The 19,551-nt window shown below is 33.1% G+C and overlaps 1 long non-coding RNA gene across 1 annotated transcript; it reads right to left on the bottom strand.

Moving 5' to 3' along the window:
- Nucleotides 1-1,690: 1,690 nt before the first annotated feature.
- Nucleotides 1,691-2,684, bottom strand: LOC131077905 (uncharacterized). The gene is made up of 2 exons (XR_009113672.2): nt 2,335-2,684; nt 1,691-2,234 (listed from the first exon to the last, which is right to left on the bottom strand). It is a non-coding gene; the product is annotated as an uncharacterized LOC131077905 (long non-coding RNA).
- Between the last annotated feature and the right edge of the window lie 16,867 nt (nt 2,685-19,551).

Below are 19,551 nucleotides of genomic sequence, written 5' to 3'. Positions count from 1 at the left end.
CCCTTTAATATCATTCCATGGGAGGATCAAGGGCCCAATCACTTTGAATGAGAGGAAAATGTGTAGTTGTATTTCCATTTTTTATATATAGATACATCAATATGTGAATAAGTTCCTTCATTATGATGCTTGTAGGAGTACTGTTTCTCTATTTAGGTAGACCATCCAATCCTTTTAGTTTAAAATTGGTACTATTTTTAAAAATACTTTTCCCCCTTCAAAATCCCACCTTTACCTATATTATCAAAAAATAATTTTGCATGAATGGTTGTCATCTGTGAAAATGTCACTAGCAAATGCTATTTTGAATGTTTAAAAAAGATTCATTTGAGTAAAAAATACAATGACTATAGTTTGAATAGGTCAATATTGTGATTATGTGTAATGTATATGATGGTATGCATTTTGAAGAAGTGCACAAAATGTATTGAAACATAAATTAGTTAGGTTGGGATAATTTTGCATCTTAACAATCATTTAAAAGGATGTGGGGTCGACTAAATACAAACTAAAACATGTTAAGAGAATGAACACTAAAATGAATTGTTTAAATACAGTAAAAATATGAAGCATGTAATTTATTACTCTTCGATCAAAAGCTATCATTAGACTTTATATATTCATTTTACTTGGAGATTTTTCTACCAAGCCCCATTGGTTGGGTATGAACTCTACATGTAATTTCTTACTCTTCGATCAAAAGCTATCATTAGACTTTATATATTCATTTTACTTGGAGATTTTTCTACCAAGCCCCATTGATTGGGTATGAACTCTAACATTTGACTCATATAAATGTTAAGTTTACTGTTTGTAAAGAATTAATTCAATAAGAATATATTTTAAATTTTCCTTAATCTTAAGATTCTTGCATCGAATATGTAAATTTATTGAACATTTTTCTTCGAAAATGCCTTCTTGCAATATAATTGTATTTAAATACTTTGTAGATTTGATTTTATGATATAAACCCAAGTGTAGGTTTAGAACTTATTTGTTTAAATGAATCATCTAATCAAGAGCCTTATTGGCCACTAGGGAAATGACCAATATATTACCATAAGATAACTTAAGTAGATTTCTCACCAAGAGAAGACACTAATGGTCAAGGTCAAGGTCAAGACAAAGGGAACCATTCACATTCCTACAATTATTCAAGGAGTCAGATCGGTTTATCTACTCCGTATTGTTCAAATATTTAAAATAAATTTTCATTAATAAACTCTTGCCATTTGTCTCATTCAGTCTCCATTATAATTGCACATTTTCCCTAAAGATGTCCAAAACCAAGAACTTAAGATATTATAAGAATATACTTATAATAGATTCCTTACCTAAAATATCAATCTTTTTTAAATTAAAAATACTTGAAAAATGAACGAAATCATTTGTCAGTATTAGTTATTAATTATTGATTACATTTTAATACAATTTTCCAAATCTTTGAACTAATTAAAGCCTATTGTGCTTCATAAAATATACCTTTACAAATATTTAATATAAAAAATATAATTATACTTATCCTTACAAATACTCTTTATAAATTAATTTTTAAAAAAAATAAATTTACAATTATATAAATGAAAAATATTCCTCATCCCCTAAGAAAAGTCAAAATTAACCAACGAGATTGTTGGAAGTACAAAATAAGAAGTATTAACATTATATTGCAATCCAATGTGAAAGGACGAGTTTGAATATCGATTTATAACTGTACAAAAACTTCACTCTACAACTTAATTTCGGTCTCCTCTCTGTGGAATTGTGTTTCAGATGGGTCACCACAAAGGAGAAGATGTTGCAAGAAAAACCATCTGAAACGAAAACGTCAGAAAAAACCCTACTTTTACTTAAACATGTAAACCAGAGAGAAATAATGTTCAAAACATAAATGGAGAAGATGAGATCATCAAGTTTAATCTATTCCCAACTTGGGCTAGAATAGAAGAATTCTTGTTAAAATATATAATCATAAGCAAGTCCTGCCATTCTATATGAGAAATGGCACTGAACATTACCACATTTATTAGAGTAGAATTTAAATGAAGCTGACTGCTTCACACAAATGTGTGAGAACTGAAAGACAATATAGAAATGAATATCTCAATATACAGATTTATTCATAGTGGAAGTATAGTCATAGCCTGTTCAAAACAGACCATTGAGAAGATAGCCAAACACCAAGGCGACCATCATAAACATGTATCCTTCAATGCCTTGCCCAATCCCAATTCCTGCACAATCACAAACATACAAATTTATTAAACAACAATGACTCAGGATCATGAGTACCAATTAAAAAAAAGGAAAAGAATGATATAGCTGAAATCATACCATGGTTGGCTGGGCCAGGAGCTGGGCTATGGGTATCGGCAGAACAAATATGTGGAAGAACAATTGCAATGATGAGCACCACCAACATGATAATATAACCTCTGTTCAGTGCCATTTTTACCCCACAACAAACAACTGTGTTGCTTTCTGTAGAGGAAGATTGGCTGTGAATGGAACTTGAGAAGCTTGTGAATATATGAAGCAGAGATGGGCTTAAAAAGAAGGAAACGGGTGAGGAAGGAAAAGTAGAGGAAAGACTGGAGAGTAGACTTTGACGAAGTTTTCTTGCAGGGAAATGCAAAGGATGTTTCCATTAGGAATAAGTATTCTCAAATTTTTCCAGGGAAAGAGCGTGTTGCACACGGGCGCAGGAGGAGATAAGTCAAGGAAAGACCAAGTCTTACACGGCAGTAGAAGAGAAATTACGTAGCTGTATATCTTTGTAAGGCATTGAAGAGAATTCATATTGAGGAAAAATCTCGAATATATGGATTCTCATGGATGAAAGTGATTACTCAGAACCTTTTCCTCTTTTTTCGCACTTACTTTGAATTTTTAGGGAAGTAATTATTATTCTTTCAACAAGAAGAATCAATATTTGATAGGATCTGCAAAGGAAAATCCAAAGGAATTTATATGTAGTAGGACCTCCAAAACAAAATCTTAGCATGTTGCATTATAACTTCCATAATATCAGCTACTCTTTAAGAATTATGGTTTTTTAGATCTTTAATTTTTTTTTTTTTTTATGAATTTTAATTAGTTTAGGTATTCTTAAAATAATTTTTTTCTTTTTATAATACAATTTTGATGAAAATATTTGTAATGGTTAAAAGTTGTTTTTTCTCATTCTAACATTTGTTATTTTTATTTTATTTCATATCATAATAGAAATTATAATTGTATTTATATGTATGTTCATACCTAAAACATTCTAAGCATTTTTCAAGTACTCTTTTTCCAAATCATTTTGTAAAGTTGGATTGTAACGCCTCACTATGGAACCCTAGAGCAATAACAACTAATAACTCAAATACATAGGAATTTTTTTTTTTAAAAGAAACATGTCATGCATCTTCCAACTCAAAACAACACTAAGTAAATGGATTACATGACATAAATGAAATACAACAATGTTAAGTGGAAAACAATCACAGCACATAATAGTACTCTAAGGGATCCTTAAGATTTCTAATAATCAGCACTCACTAACATACGTTACTAATATATTTTATCATTTAAAGATCTATACTATATTCATTTTAATGTGCCAAATGAAAGATTCCTATGATAACCTTCATTAAGAGCATACATGCAGTTCATATGAACACATTCACTTGCAAGACATTCAGAGGTACAAATACATCTATTACAATCCTTTCCACTTGGAACAATCTCAAATATCTTTTCAATTACCAATACAAATATACAATTATACATTCTTGTGCAACATCTCTAAAAGATACAATATAAATAACAACATACTGGTAGATCATCTTGCAACAGAAATATGTAGACACTAAAAAGAATATGGTAAAGATCCATCTAGTGGCACATGAGCAAGTCCACCAAAATATTCCAAATGGGGATAAAGCAATGCCACACAATCATGTGGAACCCGTAGGCCCACCCCCCATGCTAGGAGATTGACACAAGGCACCAAACAACAAACAAGATGGCTAGGGATAAAAGAACTAAACAACTCACAACAAGATACATAAAACACCACTACACAAGAAAAGAGGAATAAGATAACAACCAAAATTACATCCTAAAGAAACATCCAAAGAAATAATCAAAAGGCTCCAGAACAATCAAAATATTCCCAAAGACTTCTACATAAAACTGACACAATAGGCTACTGAATACATTAAGGGAAGAGTGTCATCGCATAGCCTCGAGAATAATGTAGAACTATACAATCCTTTTGTGGGGACAAGGTATTGCATGATCAAACCAGCTCAACACATGTATAGATGGACAAGCTTGCTAGCTCAACACCTTAACAGGTAGATATGCCTTCCCAATATCATCCTCTACCTATACGAGCACGTGGGGCCATGAGTGGGGCACATCATTATCTTATTAGTGTGTAATCCCAACCCAAAGTTTCATTAATGTTATCACTTATCACTCTACTCAATTATAGGTTATCCTGGTAGCCAATTAGGGGCCCAATGCCCATAAAGAGCCACTCCCCCTTAATGCACCTAGACAACATATTCTCTATGGCTCAACATAAAAATCATGTAGCATCAGATAACCAATCAGGAACATAAATGATCCATATGAGTGCATTGATAATATATTATACAAATAGGACTTCCAAACATAGACAATCACAAGGTCAAGTCCTAAAAACTGAGTCATACTCCCAAAACAACTACTCCTCTTCACAAGACAAATCAAGAATGACTGCATAAAAACTAAATTGGTCAAATTGAGAAAAATTAAACATGGAAAACCAAAATTGAAAAGATAATTGGTCACCAAAGCCTTTGCTACTTACTGAGAAATCAAATTAGGTCAAATCTACAAATTGATGAAAACCCAGAAAAAGCTATGTAGGTGTTCAATAGAGCTATGCAAGTGGTCAAGGCAGCTTAGCAAGTGGTCTAGAAAGCGATGTAGGTGGTCGTGGAATCTGCATAGGTGGTCTCTGTTCTACATAGGTGGTGCCTAGAATTGTGTAGGTGGTCCAAAATGGGAAAAAACATAACAACATAACTCAAAATTAAATTCTGACAAAGAACCATTAGAGAAGGGTCTAATAACATCAAAAAAATAACACACAAAGATTCATATGGGGTTTTCAATTAAGCATGCAAAAAACCTGGTAATCAGAAACACTCAATTCCCACATGCGATTTCAAGCAAAACACAACCTTTACAAAACATGAATAAGAACTTAAACTTAGGTGATGAGTACAATCCAAACAACATCCCAAATCACCATAATAACCATTTGTAATCAAAATTGCAAAAAATTTACTAAAATCAAACAAGGGAATATATACATACTTGGAAACCTGTGAAAGAAAGAAAGAGAGAGAGAATTTGATGTCGAATTCTAAAAGATGAAATATCTTCAAACCAGCTACCAAAACCCCAAATCAATCAAGCTCAAGAAATCTGATTCACCCTCCAAAGAAAACCCAGAGTCAAACTGAAAACTACAAAACCCTCTCCTCAAATTCACACTCTAAAATTCTTCACAAAGTTGCAATAAAAATTTCCCCTCTCCAAAACTTCAAAAAAGAATAATAATCAACTCTCATGAAAAACAAAATAAATAATACTCAATTACCTAAATAAAGCTCACAAAGAAAAGTGAAACACTAATCATAAAAATATCACATTAAATCAATAAATGAATAATATTAAATTAATCTCAAAATTAAAATCCCCATAAAACAAATAATTAAATATTAAGTCGCCAATTTAAAATGATCTAAAATTAGATAACTCCTACTAGACAACCAAGAAAAGAATATTTAATTAATTAATTAATACCAACTAAAAAATAATTTTCATTAAAAATAATCCTAATAATAAAAATAGCATAGGCACAATAATAAATAAATAATATTTATTATTTGAAAAATCCAATTAAAATAATAATAACAATAATGAATTATTTAATTAATTTACAACAATTAGGCTATAATTAATATCAATAACTAAAATAACATAAAATCCAACACACTCAAATAAACCAGAAAATAATGCCAACATCAAAACAAGACTTACCACTAACAATTGGGTAATCAACTATTGTCCACATGACAAATCCGACAATTAAAATAAAAGCTAGGTAATTGTCCCTAGGTTAGGACAATGGCTAGGGCTTGATACATTTTGGGCCTTGTACTAGATCTCCTATATCACCATTGGGAATTAAAGACATGCTCAGACCTGTGAGACCAGGTGGAGTTGATGTCTAATGCCAGCAATCTTGCACCAAAAATATGTTCTATACAAACAAACATATATACATACATCTCTAATCCCATCTAGTGAAATGAAATTGTGACATCGTATGGAGCTCAAGAATGAGTAATACAAAATCATTCCTTTCACCCTAAACCCCAAGCAAGCAATACCTCAAATCTATAAGCTTCAATATCATCAATAATCAAATGATAACATCAAAACATAGATTAGCATCACATTAAACATCATATAGAATCCAAGTCATAAACATATCATCACTATCATCAATATATTCATTTCAAATAAAGTATAACCATAATCATGTGCTGAAACATAAAAGAATCATAAAATAGTCAAATAATGTATGAATCATATGAATGTATCCATACACATAAATCAATCAATTGAACCGCACAAAATAAGCCAAACATAGTGTAACAAGTCAAAGTAACAAGTATTTGAAGCAAAGTATGGAGGGGTACTACATCCTCTCCCCCTAGTACTAGGCTTACTCCTAGAAGCCTATGAATAAGAAGGGGTACAACTCTCTCATCTGCTTTGCATCCTCCCAAGTAGCTAAAGTATCATCATTTGGGTCCCATTGGACCCTTACCTACAGTATGTCCTGACCCCTAATGGTCAACCTATAATGTTGAAGGATGCCCACAGGATCAAAAGAAATATTTCCATCCTTGACTTGCAAAGCACTCCAATCAAGAACATGTGTCACATTTGGAATATACTCCCTAAGCATTGAAACATGAAATACATCATGGATGTGGGATATGATCGACAACAAAGCTACGTAGTAGGCAATAGGACCAATCCTCTTGAGAATCTCAAAAGGTCCAACAAAATGAGGCACCAACTTAGAACCCTTTCCATAATGGATCAAAATTTTATGTGGATGCACTCTCAAGAACACCCAATCTCCTACCAAAAATTTATGATCAACTCTATGAGCATTTGTATACTTCTTTTGGTGATCCTGTGCTGCAATCAAATACTCTTAAATGTAGATAACTTGTCGATCCATGTCCTAAAGCATCTATGGAATCCGAACAACTCAATCTTCTAAACAACCCCAACTCAATGGAGTACGACATGGATGGCCATAAAAACCTTGAAAGGGTGACATACCAATAGAACTATGATACACATTATTGTATGCAAACTCAATAAGATACAGATAGTCCTCTCATCGAGACTACTAGTCCATCACATACATTTGAAGCATATCCTCTAACAAATGATTCACTCTCTATGTTTGTTCATTGGTTTTGGGGTAGTATGTGAAACTGAAATTCAAGTAAGATCCCATGGCCTTCTGAAGAGATGTTCACCACATAGAAGTAAATATTGGATCTCGATCTGAAATGATCCTATGAGGAATCTCATGCAATCACACAATGTCCTTCATAAACACTTGTGCTACAAAAGCGACCATATAGGATGATATCATAAGAGAAAAGTATGGCACTTTAGTCAATTTATCCATAATGACCATAATGGCATCATGTCCTCATGAAGATATTGGTAGACCAACAACGAAATCCATAGATATAATGTCTCATTTCCAATCTGGAACAATATTAGACTGCAAAAGTTCTACGAGATGTTGATGCTCTTCTTTCACCCTCTAACACTAAAAAAATATAGCCACAAAATCTACAATATCTTGCTTCATACTGAACCAATGATATAATTGTCTAAGATCTACATGCATCTTCATCACTGCAGTGTGCAAAATAGGGTGCACAGTGAGCCTTTGTCATAATCAACGTACAAAGACCCTATGTGGGTGGAACATAAATATGTCCTAAATGTCACAAAAGACCATCTACTCCTATTGAGTAACCCACATATCTACCCTCTAAAGGTCGCTCTAAGTCCACCTCAACTTTCACTTCCTGATTCCAAGGATCCAAAGCAAGTTCTTCAAGAATCTTACTCTGCAAATCAACACCAAGAGTCAACACAGATATCTCATGTCTCTTCCTACCCAAGGCATCCACTACCACATCCTCCTTTCCTTGAATATAATGAACATCAAATTCATACTCACATAGGAACTCCATCCATCATAGTTGCCTAGCATTAAGGTTCAATTGAGTGAAGATGTACTAAAAAATATGATAGTCAGTGGGCAACTCAAACCGATGACCCAAAAGAAAATTTCTCCAACGTATAAGAGCATGGATGAATGCCACCAATTCTAAATCATGAGTACAGTAGTTCAACTCATGATCTTTGAGTTTGTGAGAATCATAGGCTACCACACATCCTTTATGCATCAAGACTACCCCTATTCCCTCTGAAGAAGCATCGGTGAAAACCACAAAATTACCTATTAGACCAAGAGCTACCAATACAGGCATGTTGGTCAAATGTTCCTTAACAGTCTAGAATGCCTTCTCACATTGCTCCACCCACTCAAACTTCTTCCCTTTCCTCTGAAGAGAAATAATAGGGTGAGAGCTATTCTCAAAAAATCCTTCATAATGTTGGTATTTTGGTATGGTTTTGTCATTGCTGTCAACACCTACTAATACTTATCAACTCTAGCACTTTGGAGATTCAACAACATTCACCGGCAAGCAAGTGACTTATACATAGTCACCTGTATGTGGTACACCGACAGGATATAATGTTCATCGACACTTGGAATGGAATGGAAAACACTTGGTTATGTCGAAGACATCGTTTGGACACTTTGTCTTGAAGATGTGTTTATTAGCATATTCATATTTGCATATTTGCTATTACCGGCAAATAGGTCTAGGTTACACATCGGCAGGTTTATCTTTTCCAAATCAGCACGACACAATATGGAGATGTTTTATTATTGTTGTAAATGCATCAAGATGACATGTTGAATCAATTATTGCATCAGATATTGTTTTAATTGTAAATTGATTTTATTGTAATATCTTTTAGAGCCAACCTACTAAAATTGGTCTTAGGCTTTGGTATAAATGAAAGATCTTATTTGTAAGATCGGAATGAGAATGCGAATGTAAAGAAAGGAATAATTCGGTATATGCGAGAATAAGAAAAGCTATACATGCAAACATCATTTGAAGGTTGAAGGAAGGTTTTGTGAAGGCAATCAGAACTACACCGGTACTGAATAAAGCATAGAAGATGCTATTTTGAGTAGTACATCTTTATTGGATTTAACCATCCAATTGTAGTCAGTGTGACTCCCATTTTTTGTTTGAGTAGTGAGCTTTAGGCGCTTGGCCTTTCTGCATGTGCAGACCCCATTTGTATACACTTACTATCTGCAGTAGTATTATCTGATTGTGGGTAAGGTTTCCCACTATGGTTTTTCCCCTTACAGGGTTTCCACGTACAAATATTGGTGTTATGTGTTGTGGATGACTTTGTCTCACACATTAATCTTCACCGGTATTGCAATTAACTGATAAAATTGTCTACCGGTATAAAAGATTGGTTTACCAGTATTAAGCATTAAGTTGGTTAAGTTGTTTATGGTTTGAATTTATTTGAACACTGATTCACCCCCCCTAAGGGATGAATCTACACCTTTTAATCTGACTAGGTACAAATATATGATAGGAGGTTTACTATATTTGACACAAACCAGACCTGATATCATGAATGCAGTATGTATTGTTTCAATATTTCAGAGTAATCCTAGAGAAAATCATGAATCAACTATAAAAAGGATTTTCCGGTACTTACAAGGCACTACAAATCTTGGATTATGGTATCCTAAAGATGAAAACTTTGAATTATGTGCATATACAAATGCAAATTAGGTAGGAGATGTGGATGATAGAAAAAGCACCACCAGTGGAGCATTTTTTCTTGGAAGCAGATAAATTTCTTGGTTGAGTAAGAAACAAAGATGTACATCTTTATCAACAACAGAATTAGAATATGTTGCAGTAGGAACTAACTCTACACAGGTATTATGGCTTAAACAAATGTTGAAAGGCATAAAGGTAAAGTGTAAGGAACCTATTACTATCTATTGTGATAACACTGCAACAATTGATATATCTAAGAATCCAGTATTACATTCTAAAGCCAAACATGTTTCTATCAAACTGAATTTTCTAAGGGAAAATGTTGAAGCAAAAGAAATAAAACTAGTTTATGTGAATACTAAAGAACAAATTGCAGATATTTTCACTAAACCTCTACCTAAGGAGACTTTTGAATATCTCAGAGATCAGCTTGGGGTCATACCCCCACTGGTAGAGACTTAGGAAGTTGATGTTTGTCATCAATTGACATAATTAATAGAGAAATCTTTTACTGCGGCTTTGATGAGGAAGCTACTTCTCAGGGGGAGTAGTTGGTATACTGAATTGGTTGGTATTTTGTATTTGAAAAATGGTTTTTTATTTCTACTTTGGCATTTGATGTCAAAGGGGGAGAGATTGATATGGAAAAACACACCATCTTATGGGAGAGAGATTGTTACTCTTTGTATCTATATTTTTATTTCAGGTTATGATCTCTTTTAGGAGATTGTTGGTTTTTGGTATTTGGCATTTCTATTTTGGCACTTTGATGCTTTTTCCATCTTGTGTTGCCATCAATGCCAAAGGGTGAGATTGTTGGTATTTTGGTATGGTTTTGTCATTGATGTCAACACCTACTAACACTTATCATCTCTGGCACTTTGGAGATTCAACAACATTCACCGGCAAGCAAGTGACTTATGCATAGTCATTGGTATCTGGTACACCGATAGGATATAATGTTCACCGACACTTGGAATGGCATGGAAAACACTTGGTTATGTCAAAGCCATCATTTGGACACTTCATCTTAAAGATGTGTTTATTAGCATATTCATATTTGCATATTTCTATTACCGGCAAATAGGTCCAAGTTACACACCAGCAGGTTTATCTTTTCCAAATCAGCATGACACACTATGGAGATGTTTTATTATTGTTGTAAATGCATCAAGCCAACATATTGAATTGGTTATTGCATCAGATATTGTTTTAATTGTAAATTGATTTTATTGTAATATCTTTTAGAGCCGACCTACTAAAATTGGTCTCAGGCTTTGGTATAAATGTAAGATCTTATTTGTAAGATTAGAATGAGAATCTGAATGTAAAGAAAGGAATAATTTGGTATATGCGAGAATAAGCAGAGCTATACACACAGACATCATTTGAAGGTTGAAAGAAGGTTTTGTGAAGGCAATCAGAACTACACCAGTACTAAATCCAGCATAGAGGATGCTATTTTGAGCAGTACATCTTTATTGGATTTAACCATCCAAATGTAGTTAGTATGACTCCCATTTTGTGTTTGAGCAGTGAGCTCTAGGCACTTGGCCTTTCTGCATGTGCAAACCCCATTTGTATACACTTACTATCTGTAGTAGTATCATCTGATTGTTGGTAAGGTTTCCCATCATGGTTTTTCCCCTTACAGGGTTTCCACGTACAAATATTGGTGTTATGTGTTGTGGATGACTTTGTCTCATGCATTAATCTTTACCAGTATTGTAATTAACTGATAAAACTGTCTACCGGTATAAAAGACTCATTTACCAGTTTAAGCATTAAGTTGGTTAAGTTGTTTTTGGTTTGAATTTATTTGACAACTGATTCACCCCCCCTCTCAGTTGTCTCCAGGACCTAACACACAAAATATCTATAATATCCAGCCAATCCCATTAAACTATGAACCTTTGACACATTAGTTGGTGTTGGCCACTCCACAATATCTTGAATCTTAGAGGGATCCACTATGATACCCTCACTAGGGATAACATGACCTAGATACTTCACTTGTATTTGGAAAAACTCACACTTAGATGAATTGGCATACAACTGGTTATCACGAAGACAAAGCAATAGCTAATGCAAGTTCTCTTCATGTTCCTCCACTATCCTTGAATATCTATCAGAATATCATCAAGAAACACTAGAAAAAACTAGTCAAGATACTTGTGGAGCACCACATTTATAAAAATCATGAAAAGTGATGGAGCATTAGTCAGTCCAAATGGAACAACTATGAACTCATAGTGTCCATAATAGGTATAAAAAACTATCTGATGATTGCCATCATCTTGAATGCAAAGTTGATGATGCCTTGACTTAAGGTCAATCTTTGAAAACACCTTATGTCATTTGATCTGATAAAAAATATCATCATTCCTCAGATTAAGATATCTATTTTTCACCATCACCTTATTAAACTATTGATAATAAATGCACAAATGAATGGATTTGTCCTTCTTCTTCACAAAAATAACAGGTGGTCTCCATGGGGAAACACTAGAAGAATGAATATCTTATCCAAAAACTCCTCCATCTGCATATGAAGTTCACTCCACTCTTAAGTGGTTATTCGATAAGGTGCCTTAAAAATAGGTAAAGCTCTAGGTACAAGATCAATTCAAAAATCAATGTTTATCTTGGAGTGACCCAATTTAAGAGGAATTTGTGTACAATATGAAAACAAAGTGAAGAGAGAAATAATTGGTTGTGTTGGAGAGACATCTATAGAAAGGGATTAGATTAGAGGAGAAATTTACAAATGTCATTTTTTATTGACTGAGGGGTCATTGATAGGACAACAATTTAAATAATGTTTGCAAATAAAAAAAGGAACAAAACGATTAAATTCCTAGATTGAAAGTTTGATAATTGTTTTCATATAGAGAGTTGTTGTCTTTGATTGCCCATGTTCTGAAGGTAATTGAATGAAAGAACACATTCTTGAGTAAAGAAGTACCAAATTTCTAAAAAATTAAATTAAATTTCAGTGTACAATTTCAAGTGCTAATTGTTGTCAGAACAAAAAGCCATTTCTTTTTTTTGGTTTGAGTAGTCTAAATTGTGAAGTCAATTGTGCTCTTGCATCACTACTTCTTACTCTTCCATCTACTCTTCTTCTTGTAGATTTATAAATAATAAAATTGACCTCTATATTTATTACTTAATTTACAAAAATTAACCTACATGTCTAATTTCCAGTTTCAAAATTTGGGCATCAATAGTAACACTTAGCCATTATGAGTTGACATGAAGTATAAATCATTCAAAATACACTCTAGAGATTTTTATTGAAGGTAAAACCCCAATTTATTAAAAAATAGTAAACACACAATGCTCATCAAGAGTGCTTAGAAATATACCTTCATTAGCCATCACATCACTATAAGAGAATTAAAGTAGACATACAAATCATAGGCATCCTTAACGATTGATTGTTGCCATTGATAATTTTGTCATGTTGTTTAATTGGATATCATAGGAGGATAAATAAAGAGACAAATGTTCTTGATCTAGGAAATTTCTTCATCCTTACCTCCATGTTTATAATATAAAATTTGACCCAAACATGATTTAGACCAAAAACCTCAAGGTTTCGATGGATATAAAATATTGGATATATTATTTCTTCTATATATTAATACGTTATTTCTTCCATCAATTATAAACTTTAACTTAATAGTTAGATATATTTTTTATTGATTCATACCATTTCATTTAGCTAAAAGAATGGTTTTATGCTACTATAACATTTAAATAGATTGAATATTATAAATATAGTAATAAATAGTAAAAAAGCACTTTATTTTTAGATCTTAGGGCCTTACTTAATGTAAGGATCTCCTAATATTATCTATTTTCTTAAAATTTATGAGGTCCTTCCATATCCAAGAAAATTTTATCTCATTTTGCTCCCCTCACAATAAAAATACCTTTAGGGAACTAGTCTTAGATAGAGAGAAAATCTATACTTGATTCTTATAGATTGTCAAGTGTATGGACCACCCTCATTAATGATCTGGATTGCTAGTATCATGTCTACAGTTCTAAAATAAATAAATTATTAATTTAACTATCAAAGTTGAAGATAAAATATCCTAAATTTATTAAATGCTAATTTTGTAAAGTAAATATGAAGGATTAAAGGAATTTACCTTTAGAAATAATGATGAAAACTAATTATAATGCAACTTTAAAAATAACCTCCTCAAAATTAAGAAAATGTGTTCATTTCTTTTACTTTTCCATGGGATGAAATTAATGTGTAAATTTTGTGTGAAATCCACATCCTTTGGGAATGATCTTGCTAATAGTGAATTAAAGGGATTTAATTCATCAAAATATTGAATCTATATTAATTACCAAAGACTAGTTACATATTTAAAAATAGCTTGGGAAGATTATTATCAAGTTCTCCTTGGACAACCCCCTTGACTTGATTGACTTTCTAAATGTCTAGTAACATCAAAAAAAATAAAAATAATAATAATTATACATGTATCTGTCTTAGATGATATGATGTAAAATTAGATTCCATTAGTTCTCCAATCTAAATATTTGAAAAATGAATGTTCATCAAATTGATAGGATTATAATATTTACAAATATTTAAAAAATGAATGTTCCACAAATTGATAGGATTGTAATAAATTTACATTAAGCTTTTTTTTATATCATGAGAACAATCCATCTATCGAGTAAACCTAAGATTTTAACCTTGGACCTACATGGGAAGAACCCAAAGTCTTGGCACAACATTGCCAATTGTTTGAGCTATGGGCCAAAGCATAAATTCACGTTGATTTTATTTAAATATTAAGAGAAAGAAAGTAATTGTGTGAAATATATAGCAATTATCTCATGATGGGAGTAAAATAGATTGAATTTTTTAATTGCGAGTATGATTTGTTTGTGGTAGAAAATCAATCACATCCATCATAGGATTTAATTGAGATGAGGAATCGATAAAATAAAGGTAATTACTAAAATATGGAAGTAAGTGCATGCAAATACATAATAAATGTCTAATGTATAAAAATATGTGTAGATATAGATAAGGTTAAATATATAAATATATGTAAATTTGTGTTGATGAAAAATAGAGGAATTAACCCACTAGATTCATATAAGTTTAAATCATTTGTTGATATGCAATCATATTAAGGTTCATTATTTTAAATTATTATTCTTTATTTTGCTAGATTAATGCTTTGCAACTACTATTTCCTCCTTTAGGTTTGGATTATAGTGGATATTTGTATGAACGTTCCTTTGTGCTCCAATTTTATGTCCTACATTGTATATATTTAGACCTCATTTTCCATTTTAATCCTTATGTGAACTTTAATATACGTATTAAATTAAATACAATATTCAAAACTGGTGCAATTTATAAAATTTTGGTAATGTGATTTAAATGTAAATATTTTTCTTAGATGCATATATAAAAAAGTATATGATATATTGTTATCTATAGGAATGCATCTCATCATACACAATTCTATAAATGTTTACTATAAAGAAAAACTTTGGAAAGTTAAGGGGAAAGCACCAATTAGTCTAAAATGGCATTACTAGTCACTTGTGATTTAGTGCAAACCATCAAGCCACATGATACACAAATAATATAGATTCATTAATAACAAGAAATATTATATAGACGAGTTCAAACCAACAATGAGAGGGGAGTCGAGAGCTTTGTGGCTTTCTACGGGGATAAAAACACCAAATACTTCCATATGTCTACTATGAAACACAAAGCTACAAATAGAATATACCAGTTGGTGAGAGATGGAAATGTCATTAAAAAAGAGGAAGAGATAGTTGTTGAGCCTGTCCATTTTTTTGTTGCTCTTTTGACTGTTGAGTCTAATCTCTGTGTTAGAAGTCAATATCCTTCGTTGGAATCTTAAAGTTATTGGGGCTGATCAAAATAAAAGCATATCAGCTATTCCTTCTACAAAGGAGATTGAAAAAGGTTGTCTTTTCCTTTTAGGGAGATAAAGCCCCTAGTCCAGATGGGTATCCCATGTTTTTCTTCCATTCCTTTTGGCACAAAGTTGAGAAGGATATTGTTAATGTTGTTAAGGAATTTTTTGGGTCTAAATCTCTCCTCAAGGAGGTCAACTCAACTTTTTTGGTTCTTATTCCCAAAATCCCTAGGGCGGACTCTTTGAACAAATTTAGACCTATTAGTATTTGTAATTCTCTGTACAAGATTATATCCAAGGTTATCACTTCTAGGCTACTGGTTGTCCTTCCCTCCCTCATCTCCCCACAACAGAATGACTTCATTATGGGAAGGCAAATCCTGGATTCCATTATTATGGTTCATGAGAATATTCATTCTCTAAATGCCTCTAAGAAAGAGGGGTTTCTTATTAAGCTAGATATTGCTAAAGCCTATGATAGAGTTGATTGGTGTTTTTTGAGAAGAATCCTCCAAGGATTATGGCTTTGATGACAAAGTATCATGTATTATTTGACAACTTATATCTACTCCTTCTTTCTCTATTATCATAAATGGCTTCCCCTCTAGATTCTTCAAGCCTTCAAGAGGTTTCACACAAGGGGATCCCATCTCCCCCATCTTGTTTACTATCATGGCAGAAAGCTTAAGGAGATATCTTCAAAGGATGACTAGTTCAGGGGAAATCAAAGGGTTGAGGCCTTCATCTTCCAATCTCGTTTGTTCACACCAACAATTTGTGGATGATACCTATATACACCTAAAAATGGTCTAAAGAAAATTAATTGAATAAGCATTTATTTAGTTAATACCCCTTCCCAATTTAATTGAATTCATTAGCAATTTGATTAAATTCTTCCACTCATCTACTTATTAATAAATCTAAGGATTTATTTAATAGGTTCATTTCAATGGTCCCCTTTGATTAATTAATCAAATTAATTAATCCTTCCCAGTTCATTTATTCTAATCTCCTAATTAATTAAAATAAATTAATTTATGAGTTGTTGAAAGTTAATTAGCCTTTTCCTATTATTTGAATTTTTAAATTCAAATTCCCCACATGCCTCCTAACTTCTAACCACCTAACCTAACCACCCCTTAACCTAACCCATTCCACATAACCCTTGGTTTAACTAACCCTATCCTATCTTGCACATCCTAACCTCCTTATCCTAGTCTCCTATGGTGTGGATATTCTTCCCTTGAGACATAGGGCACTTTGGCCACATGTCTCTTCTCTTGGACAGTTGCCCTCTCATGAGCAAGGCTCCTTGACACTTGTCACCACAGAGATGAAAAGTGTCCCTTCCTCCAACCTCCTTCAATTTCACCCTTTATATCTTCAAACTCAATCTTGACCATTGATTCCTGCCACCTCACCCCTGGCCTTGGAAATCCTATAAATATCCCTTATATTGGAGCACAAAGGATCCCATCTCATTTTCATCTTAGGCATTGTTACTATAAATATCCCCCATGTTGGAGCAATAGAGAGGATTTATTTAATAGGTTCATTTCCATAGTCCCCTTTGATTAATTAATTCAAATTAATTAATCCTCCCCCCCCTTCAATTAATTCTTCTAATCCTCCCCCCATTTCCATAGTCTTTTCCTATTATTTGAATTTTTAAATTCAAATTACCCACATGCCTCCTAACTTATAACCACCTAACCTAACCATCCCTCTTACCAAACCCATTCTGTCTAACCTTGGGTTTCCCTAACCCTATCCTATCTTGCACATTCTAATCTCCTTATCCTAACCTCCTATGGTGTGGATATTTTCTTCTTGAGACACATGGCACTTTGGCCACATGTCTCCTCTCTTGGACACTTGCCCTTTTATGAGCAAAGCTCCTTGACACTTGTCACCATAGAGATGACAAGTGTCTCTTCCTCCAACCTCTTCTCCAACCTTGTCCAATTTCACCCTTGATATCTTCAAACTCAATCTTGACCGTTGATTCCTACCACCTCACCCCTTGCCTTAGAATCCTATAAATATCCCCCAATTTGGAGCAATAAGAATCCATCTCATTTTCATCTTATGCATTGTTACTATAGGCATATCCATCCTAGCATATCATTTGAGCATTGTTATTATAGGTGATTGCATCTTAGATCTAGCTTAATTTGATCATTTTCTAGAATAATTGTTAAATCATGTAGCTTAATCAATCTCTTTTCTAGCTTAATTTCATCATCATCATAGTTTAATCATGTATATCATTAGCTTAATTAGACTCTTGGATCAATCTAGCATAATAAATCTCACCTATCTTGCATATCATCATCATTTCAAATCCTCCAACTAGGTATAGTCAAGTCACTGGGATTTCTTATCCAGATCTGAGAGCAAATCCACACTCGCATCTCTTTGGAGGCGATAGGTCACTTTGTCATAGTTTATCTTTCATTTTCTTTTAATTTGATAACCATGCTTGTAATGACCTATTGAGTGTTTGTGTTGCAGTTGTAGGTACAATACTTCATAGGCACGACAATACCATCCTCCTTCAGTCTGCTACTATCCATGAATCTATATCTTTCAAAGGTTCATTGCAAATATATACTCAAGCTTCTGATTAGAATATCAATTGGAATAAGACATCTATCTTCTTCATCAATGCTCCTCCTCAGAGGCAGAGTAAAATTGTTGACATCATTGGATGTGTTGTGGATTCCTTTCCTTCAATTTACTTAGGACTTCCGATGGAATCATCCCCTTCTGACACCTTTTGGAGCTCTATTGTGGATAGGTTCAATAAGAAACTAGAAGGATGGAAAGGTGCTTTTCTTAGTCAAGCTGGCAAATTGCAGTTGCTGAAATACTCACTTCAAAATATTCCTATTTATGCTTTGAGTCTTTTTATGATCCCATCCAAATTTGCTGAAGCAATTAAGAAGATACAGAAAAGATATTTATGGTCTGGAGTTGATGATAGGAGAAGGATGCCTTTGGTTTCTTGGGAGAATGTTTTCTTACCCAAATCTTTGGGGGGTATAGGGTTAAAAGCTATTAAAGACTTTAATAATGCCTTGTTAGCTAAACAGGTCTAGAGGACTTATGGTGAAAGGAAGGAATCGAATTCGGTGTGGTTTTGCAAATACCTTAATGGTGTCCCTAATATGGTGTCCTTTCATTCCTATGACATTCCACATGGCTCCTTCATCTGGAATAACATTATCAAGGATAAGACGGTGGCTAGAGCTGGAGCTGGTTGGGTATTAGGTAAGGGTTCTAGCATTAGATTTTGGGAAGATGAATGGAATTTTTATGAATCTCTCTTCTTGTGCCTTGATCTATTGCCCTTTGTCAATATTTGCAAAGCTAGATTTGGCTATTTTGTTTCTGACTACTAGCAGAACTCTTCTTGGGTTAATCTGGAGGAAATTAATGTTGCCTTTTCTCCAATCCAGCAGACTTTGTTGTCCTTGTTTGTTAATCCTCTGGTTGAAGATTGTTTTTTTTGGAGGTTGACCTCGGATGGATCCTTCTCTATGGCTTTTGTTGTTAGAAAATTGGTTTCT

Source organism: Cryptomeria japonica, chromosome 9 (assembly GCF_030272615.1).
Source record: "Cryptomeria japonica chromosome 9, Sugi_1.0, whole genome shotgun sequence".
NCBI classification, from domain to species: Eukaryota; Viridiplantae; Streptophyta; class Pinopsida; order Cupressales; family Cupressaceae; genus Cryptomeria; species Cryptomeria japonica.
This window is presented reverse-complemented; position numbering and strand designations above follow the sequence as displayed.